This window comes from Dipodomys spectabilis, unplaced genomic scaffold (assembly GCF_019054845.1).
Source record: "Dipodomys spectabilis isolate Male_0828 unplaced genomic scaffold, ASM1905484v1 ptg000148l, whole genome shotgun sequence".
In the NCBI taxonomy this organism is placed as follows: domain Eukaryota; kingdom Metazoa; phylum Chordata; class Mammalia; order Rodentia; family Heteromyidae; genus Dipodomys; species Dipodomys spectabilis.
The window spans coordinates 6103897-6113418 of record NW_024870825.1 but is presented as its reverse complement, the minus strand read 5'-3'; positions in this window follow the sequence as shown (position 1 = coordinate 6113418).

The following is a 9522-nucleotide window of genomic DNA, read 5'->3' as shown; positions in this document are numbered from 1 at the left end:
AGAAAAGGTCAGATAAGGTGATGTTAAGAAAATGAACCCTTAGATATGTATTTAAATGTTTTTTTCTATCATGCATTTCTTTCTAACGCATTTATAAGATTATTTCTTTGTTGCTTTGTATGTCCCTCCCCCACAGTATAACCCCTACTTTCACTGTATTTGATGTCGGTATAATTTGTGGAGGGGAAGGGGAAAAACAGTCGTTTAAATAAGGATACAGGTGGACCTGTTGCAACAATGAGAAGTACAAGTTGTCATGCCGAAAATTAACTTTACAACTTTGGTGGGGGGGGTAGGATTGGGTGGGGAGTGGGGGGAGGCTAGGAAGGGATGTGAAGGGTAAACAAAGGAGGAGGCTACAATGCTTGAAAAGAAATGTACTCATTATCTTGCCCATGTAATTGTAAGCCCTCAGTAAGTATGTTCACAATAAAAATAAGAGATATATATATAAAAAAGAAAGGGGCACACAAGAAATTTCCAATTAGGAAAGTTGAATATGGACCTGCTCAAAATGAGTAGACGGTAGACAAAGAAGAATGGAGAAGGAGAATACCCTTCATAGTCGTCCATGGATATCTTCTAAGTAAACAAGGATAAGGGTGGCTTGGGAGGGATGGAGGAGATAGTGAAAGGAGTGATATGGATTTGGATGCTGTGAAGAACATCAATTGATTTGACCAGGTCCTGAATGATATCCACTTTTTTTCTGCCAGTCTAGTTCAGTTCCTGAAGGTCAATAAATCAATTAGGACATGAAGGAAAACAACTTGATTGGGTTAGGCTAGGACAGAATAGGACAGGCCCCAAAGGGCAGCAACTCAATTGGGCCAGTCCATTTTAGACTTTGAAGATCAACAACTATTGGGCCAGACTATTCTAGGTCCTGAAGAGCAATAACTTGGTTGTACTAGCCAGGAAAAGTCAGATACTGAAAGATAACCATATTTGGCCAGTTTAGGCCAGGTTAGGATCTGAAGGGTAACAACTTAATTGGGCAAGGACAGGAAACACATAGTTAACATATAGAAAATGAAAAGAAAAATTGTATAGCACTATAAAAAATAACAAAACAGCAAAAAGAAAATGGAAAACAAATTCAAAATAATAAATGTACAAAAATTAACAACAGACTACTGTAAAACTTTCTCTTTCAATGATGACATTCAGGGTAACAAGTTTAGTTCCCCTAGTAAAGACATAGTCAGGTTGATAGAGGGTTTTTTTTAACCCAGTTTTATACTCTCTACAAGTCACTGTAGATATAAGAAGATGAATTAAATATGAAAGAAAATATGGTAAAACTCTCCCTATTTGCAGATGATATGATCTTGTATTTAAAGAACCACATGAACTCCACTCTCAAGTTGCTTGAGCTGATCAGAAACCTTGGCAAACTAGCAGGATATAAAATTAACCCTCAGAGGGACTGGGAAGGTGGCTCAGTGGTAGAGCACTTGCCTTGCATGCGTGAGGCCCTGGGTTCGATTCATCAGCACCACATAAGCAAAAAGAAAAAAGCCTGAAGTGGCACTATGGCTCAAGTGGTAGAGCACTAGCCTTGAGTTGAAAAGCTGAGGGACAGCGTCCAGGCCCAGAGTTCAGGCCCCACGACCGGACCCCCCCCCCAAAAAAAAACCCTCAGAAATCATTAGCTTTCCTGTATGCCAAGAGCACAGCTGAAATTATGAAAACAAACTCTTTTGTAATAGCCCCACAAAAAATAAAATACTTAGGAGTTAACCGAACAAAAGAGGTGAAGGACCTCTATGACAAAAACTTTAAAAATATGAAAAAGGAAATTAAAAGAGAAATAAGGAAGTGGAAAAACCTCCATGCTCCTGGATTGGGAGGATTAACATCGTGAAAATGGCAATACTGCCAAAGGCTATCTACAAATTTAATGCAATACCTATAAACATTCCAAACTCATTCCTCAATGAAATAGAAGAAGCAATCCAAAAATTCATATGGAACAATAAAAGACCCCGAATAGCAGAAACAATCCTTAGTAGAAAGAACAGTGATGGAGGAATATCAATTCCAAATTTCAAACTCTACTACAAAGCCATAGTAATCAAAACAGCTTGGTACTGGCACAAGAACAGACATCAGGACCAATGGAATAGGACTGAAGCCCCAGAAATGAACCCACAGACATATAGTCACCTAATCTTTGACGAGGGAGCTAAAGAAGTGGAATGGAAGAAAGACTGCCTTTTCAGTAAATGGTGCTGGCAAAATTGGTTGAAAACTTGTAGAAAACTAAAGCTAGATCTATATATATCACCCAGCACCAGAATCAACTCCAAATGGATCAAGACCTCAAAATAAAAGCAGATACCTGAAGACATTACAGGAAGGAATAGGAGAAACTCTAGGGCTCCTTGGCAAAGGTCCAGATTTTCTTAATAGAGACTCAGAAACACAGAAAATCAAAGAAAGATTGGACAAATGGGATTGCATGAAACTACAGTTTCTGCAAGGCAAAGGACATAGCTGGCAAGATCAACAGAAAGCCCATGGACTGGGAGAACTTCACAAGCCATACAATGGACAGGGTCTCATATCTAAAATATACTTGCAACTCAAATAAGCTAAATTCCCCAACAACAAATTCTCAAAGAAACAACTGCCCATTAATAAGTGGACTAAAGAAAAGAGAGACTTCTCTGAAGAAGAAATAAGAATGGCCAATAGATACATGAAGAAATGCCCAACTTCTCTACCCATAAAAAAATGTGAATCAAGACAACATTGAGGTTCCACCTCACCCCAGCTAGAATGGCTATAATCAAGATATCTAGTAATACCAAGCAAACGGCCCCCATAAACAGGCGGGAGTTGCAATCTTAATATAAGATAAAATAGACTTCAAATTAAAATTCATGAGAAGAGATAAAGAAGGTCGCTACATACTAATTAAGGGATCTCTCCTTGAGGAGAATATTACAATTCTAAATATTTATTCGCCAAACAAAGGAGGACCCAAATTATTCAAGAAACCCTACTTTCCCTCAAATCCCATATAGATCCAAAGACATTAATTATTGGGGATTTTAACACACCACTCTCCCCACTAGATAGATCAACTTTGCAAAAACTCAGCAGAGAAACCGCAGATATAAACAGCTGCATAGATCAACTAGATTTTACAGACATCTACCGAACATTTCACCCAGCAGCATCAGAATACACGTTTTTCTCAGCAGCACATGGAACATTTTCTAAAATAGACCACATTTTAGGCCACAAAGCAAACTTGTCTAAATTCAGAAACATTGAAGTTATACCTTGCATTCTCTCTGACCACAAGGGAATAAAATTAGAACTCAACACCAAAAGCCACCAAAGAAAGTCCGGTAACACATGGAGGCTAAACAACACACTGCTGAATAAATAGTGGGCCATGGAAGAGATTAGAAAGGAAACTCAAATGTTCATGCTACTCAACAAAAATGAACACACAAATTAGCAACTCCTCTGGGACACAGCAAAGGCAGTACTCAGAGGCAAATTTATAGCTCTGAGCTCCTACATCAACAAATTGGAGAGATCTGAAACCAACAATTTAATGACACAGCTAAACCTCCTTGAAAAAGAGCAGCAAGATAAACCCCAATCCAGTAGATGGAAAGAAATAATTAAAATTAAATCAGAATTAAATGAATTAGAATAAAAAAAAACTATAAAAAGAATCAACAAAACAAAGAGTTGGTTCTTCAAAAAAATTAACAAAATTGACAGACTCTTAGCAAATCTTATCAGAAAAAGAAGAGAACACACCCAAATAAATAAACTCAGAGATGAGAATGGAAACATCACCACGGAAACAACCAGCATTCAGAACATTATAAGGGAATACTTCTCAAAACTTTATGGTAGTAAGTTTGAGAACTTGACAGAAATGGACCTTTTCCTAGCAAATATTGACATGCCAAAACTAAACCAAGATGAGTTAAACCATCTTAACAGGACCATATGAAGCATTGAAATAGAAACAGCAATAAGAGACCTCCCAGCTAAGAAAAGTCCAGGACCAGATGGTTTTACAGTGGAATTTTACAAGGCCTTCAAAGCAGAGCTCACACCAATACTCCTCCAACTCTTCAATGAAATTGAAAGAGAAAGTTCACTACCGAACACATTCTATGAAGCCAGCATAACCCTCATCCCAAAACCAGGCAGGGACTCATCAAAGAAAGAAAACTATAGACCCATTTCTTTAATGAACATTGATGCAAAACTTCTCAACAAAATTTTGGCCAATCGAGTTCAACAATTCATCCAAAAAATCATACACCACGATCAAACAGAATTCATTTCAGGGATGCAAAGCTGGTTCAATATATGCAAATCAATTAATATTATTCATCACATCAACAGGAGCAAGAATAAGGACCACATGGTTAACTCAATAGATGCAGAAAAAGCATTCGACAAGATCCAACACCCCTTTATGATGAAGGTTTTGGAAAAATTAGGAATCCATGGAACATTCCTCAATATAATAAAGGCTGTATATGACAAACCTACAGCCAGCATTATACTTAATGGTGAAAAACTAAAGCCATTTCCTCTTAACTCAGGAACAAGACAAGGATGTCCACTCTCTCCACTTCTCTTCAATCTAGTATTAGAATGCCTAGCAACAACAATAAGACAAGATGCAAACATAAAGGGGATCCAAATAGGGAAAGAAGAAATAAAACTCTCCCTCTTTGCAGATGACATGATCTTATATTTAAAGAATCCCATAGACTCCAATCCCAAATTACTCAAGCTGATTCAAAACTTTGGAAAAGTAGCAGGGTATAAAATTAACCCCCAAAAATCAATGGCTTTTCTGTATGACAACAATGAGAAAAGTGTGGCTGAAATTAGGAAAGCAACTCCATTTGTAATAGCCCCACAAAAAATAAAATACTTAGGAATTAACTTAGCCAAAGAAGTAAAGGACCTCTATGATGAAAACTTTAAAATCTTGAAAAAGGAAATCAAAACGGAACTTAGAAAATGGCAAAATGTCCCATGCTCCTGTATTGGAAAGATTAACATCATGAAAATGGCAATACTTCCCAAGGCTATCTACAAATTCAATGCGATACCTATCAAAATTCCAACCTCATTCTTCAAGGAAATAGAAGAGGCAATCCAAAAATTCATATGGAACAATAAAAGACACCGAATAGCAAAATCGCTCCTCAACAGAAAGAACACTGCTGGAGGAATATCAATACCAAATTTCAAACTCTACTATAAAGCTATAGTAATCAAAACAGCTTGGTATTGGCATAAGAACAGACCTCAGAACCAATGGAATAGAATTGAAAATCCAGAAATGAACCCACAGACCTATAGCCATCTAATCTTTGATAAAGGAGCTAAAGCAATAGAATGGAAGAAAGACAGCCTCTTCAGTAAATGGTGCTGGCAAAATTGGTTAACTACTTGTAGAAAACTAAAGTAGATCCTTACATATCACCCTGCACCAGAATCAACTCCAAATGGATCAAAGACCTCGAAGTCAAAGCAGACACTCTGAAAACATTATAGGATGGAATAGGAGAAACCCTAGGTCTCCTTGGCTCAGGCCGAAATTTTCTGAATAGAGACCTGGAAACACAACAAATCAAAGAAACGTTGGAAAAATGGGATTGCATGAAGTTGCAGAGCTTCTGCATGGCAAAGGACATAGCTAGCAAGGTCAATAGAAAGCCCACGGATTGGGAGAAGATCTTCACTAGCCATACAACAGACAAGGGTCTCATATCTAAAATATACTTGGAACTCAAAAAATCAAATCCCCCAACAACAAATCCTCAAAGAAACAACTGCCCAATAAATAAGTGGGCTAAAGACTTAAAGAGAAACTTCTCTGAAGAAGAAAGAAGGATGGCCAATAGACACATGAAGAAAGGCTCAACATCCCTAGCCATAAAAGAAATGCAAATCAAAACAACATTGAGATACCACCTCACTCCAGTTAGAATGGCAAAAATCAAGAACTCTAACAACAACAGATGCTGGAGGGGATGTGGACAGAAGGGAACCTTACTGCATTGTTGGTGGGAATGTAAGCTTGTTCAACCACTTTGGAAAGCAGTATGGAGGTTCCTCAAAAGACTTCACATAGAACTCCCCTATGACCCAGCAGTCCCACTTTTGGGCATTTACCCAAATGTCTACAAACAAGACCACACTTAAGCTACCATCACAACTATGTTTATTGCAGCATTATTTACCATAGCTAAGATCTGGAACCAACCCAGATGCCCCTCAGTAGATGAATGGATCAAGAAAATGTGGTATATATACACAATGGAATTCTATGCCTCCATCAGAAAGAATGACATTGCCCATTTGTTAGGAAATGGAAAGACTTGGAAAAAATTATATTAAGTGAAGTAAGCCAGGCCCAAAGAAACATAGGTCCCATTGTTTCCCTTAGTTGCACTATTTAGTATATGTATGAGTCAAGCGGAAAAGGTCAGATAATGTGATGTTAGGAAAATGAACCCTTAGATATGTATTTAAATGCTTTTTTCTTTCATGCATTTGTTTCTAACGCATTTATAAGATTATCTCTTTGTTGCTTTGTATGTCCCTCCCCCACAGTATAACCCCTGCTTTCACTATATTTGATGTTAGTATAACTTGTGGAGGAGATGGGGAAAAACAAGTCGTTTAAGGATACAGGTGGACCTGTTGCAACAATGAGAAGTACAAGTTGTCATGTCCAAAACGAGCTTTACAACGTTGGTGCGGGAGGGGGGGGGAAGGGGGGGGGATTGGGTGGGGGGGGAGGCTGGGAAGGGATGTGAAGGGTAAACAAAGTAGGAGGCTGCAATGCTTGATAAGAAATGTACACATTATCCTGCCCATGTAATTGTAACTCCTCTGTACAGTATGTTCACAAAAAAAAAATTTAAATTAAATTTAAAAAAAAAGAAATCTAGTAAGAACAGATGCTGGAGGGGATGTAGCTGTTGGTGGGAGTGTAAACTTGTTCAACCACTTTGGAAAGCAGTATGGAGGTTCCTCAAAACACTCCACACAGAGTTCCCTTGTTACCCAGCAATCCCACTTTTGGGCATTTACCCATAAGATCACAAAAAAAGTCAAACCAAAGCTATCAGCACCACCATGTTTATTGCAGCATTATTTACCATAGCTAAGATATGGAACCAACCCAAATGCCCCTCAGTAGATGAATGGATCAAGAAAATGTGATATATATATATATATATATATATATATATATATATATATATATATGCATACATACACACACACTATGGAATTCTATGCCTCCATCAGAAAGAGGACATTGCCCCATTTTTTAGGAAATGGGAAGACGTGGAAGAAGTAAGCCAGGCCAAAGAAACATAGGTCCCATGATTTCCCTCGTAATTCCCTTCCCAATGACTAGTACATGTCTAGGACAAGCAGAGAAGATCAAAGGCTATGTACATACGACCACATGAGATAATGTTAAGCAAAATGTACCCCAAGACAGGAACACAAGTGATTTTTTTCTTTCTTGATATTGTTTTTAATGTACTTATAATGCACTATGTGATTCTTTTGTTTCTTTTGTATGTTCTTCCCCCACAGTATAACCCCTGTTTTTACTATATTTGATGCCGGTGTTCTGCATCTTATATATACATTTTTGTAATTTAGGGAGTTGGAGGGTATAGCAGAATGCTTAAATGGGGATTCAGGTTGACCCATTGTGATGACGAGATGTACAGGACCCTATGTTGAAAACGAACTTTACAATGTTGGGGGTAGGGGGAGGCGGGAGTTGTGGAGGCAGGGAGGGAAGTGATGGTGTTCCCCACCATCACAATGCTCGCTACAAAATGTACTCATTACCCTGCTCATGTAACTGTAATCCATCTGTACAATATTTTTACAATAAAAATATATAAAAAACAAAAAAAAAATATGGTAAACATTTGTCAATCAAAACCAAAAGAGAGGAATAATGGACACTCCATAAGGCATAATCAACACTAAGCCAAAAACTGCTACAATAGAAAACTCACCAGGAAGGCATAATAAATTAGAATTGCATTTGACCTTAACATCAGATCTCCAAATATGGAAAGCAAGCACTGATAAGATTGAAGGAAGAAATAGCAATAAAACAAAGGGTGATTGAATATTTCACCTCCAGCCAGGTGTAAATACCACAGATAAACAAGGAATCAGAGCAGTCAAACAATGCTATAAATCTTATGAGCCTAATAGATTATTACTGGAACTCATGCCAAATACAGTAGAATGAATACTTTTCTCAAGTGCATGTAAAATGTTCTCCAGTAGCAACCTATATTTTTGCCAGAGTCTCAACAAATTTAAAAAGATTGGTAGCATATAAGCTATCTTTTATGACCACAATGGAATAAAGCTTAAAAAACAATTGTATAAGAAAAACTGAAAAACAGCACAATAACATATGGCAAATAAACAATTCTCTCTTCAGAAAGTTTTATGTCAAGGGAGAAATCATGGGAAAAATCATAAAATAGTCTGAGAAAATTTTGAACATGCTAAAAATTGGGGGATGCAGGCAAATAATATGAAGAGAATCTGGTAATGCTCTCAATAAGAACAAAAATACTAAATTAATTGTAACATGAAGGAACTACAAAGAGAAGCACAACATAAATCCAAAATTCATAGGAAAGAGTAAAACATAGAGATTAAGGCAGAGATAAAAATAAAGACAATGAACAATTAAAAAATCAATGTATCAAGCTGGGAAGGTGGCTTAGCATGGTTGTCTACCATGCATGAAGCCTGGGGTTCAATTCCTGAGTACCACATACACAGAAAAAGCCACAAGTGGCAATGTGGCTTAAGTGATAAGAGTGCTAGATTTGAGCCAAAGAAGCCCAGGCACAGTGTACAGGCCCTGAGTTCAAGCTCCAGGACTGGCAAACAAACAAACAAAAACAATGTATCTAGTGGTAGGAATTGTTGAAAGCTTGACAGAATTACACACTCAAGTTCAGATTTACTAAGAAAAAATAAATATTTGAAATTGATAAAGTTATGATACCACTGAAGACACAAGACATAACAGAATACTACAAATAATTTATGCTACCTATCAGGCAATCTTTAAAAATGGATAAATACCTAAAAGTATGCAATCTACAATGACTGGGTCAGAGAGACATGAAAAAGAATTCCTGTAATGTTTTCAGAGTGTCTACTTTGACTCTGAGGTCTTTGATCCATTTGGAGTTGATTCTGGTGCAGGGTGATATATAAGGATCTAGCTTTAGTTTTCTACAGGTGATTAACCAATATTGCCAGCACCATTTACTGAAAAGGCTGTCTTCCATTCTGTTTTTTTAGCTCCCTTATCGAAGATTAGGTGGCTATAGGTCTGTAGGTTCATTTCTGGGTTTTCAATTCTATTCCATTGGTCCTGAAGTCTGTTCTTGTGCTAGTACCAAGCTGTTTTGATTACTATGGCTTTGTTGTAGAGTTTGAAATTTGGTA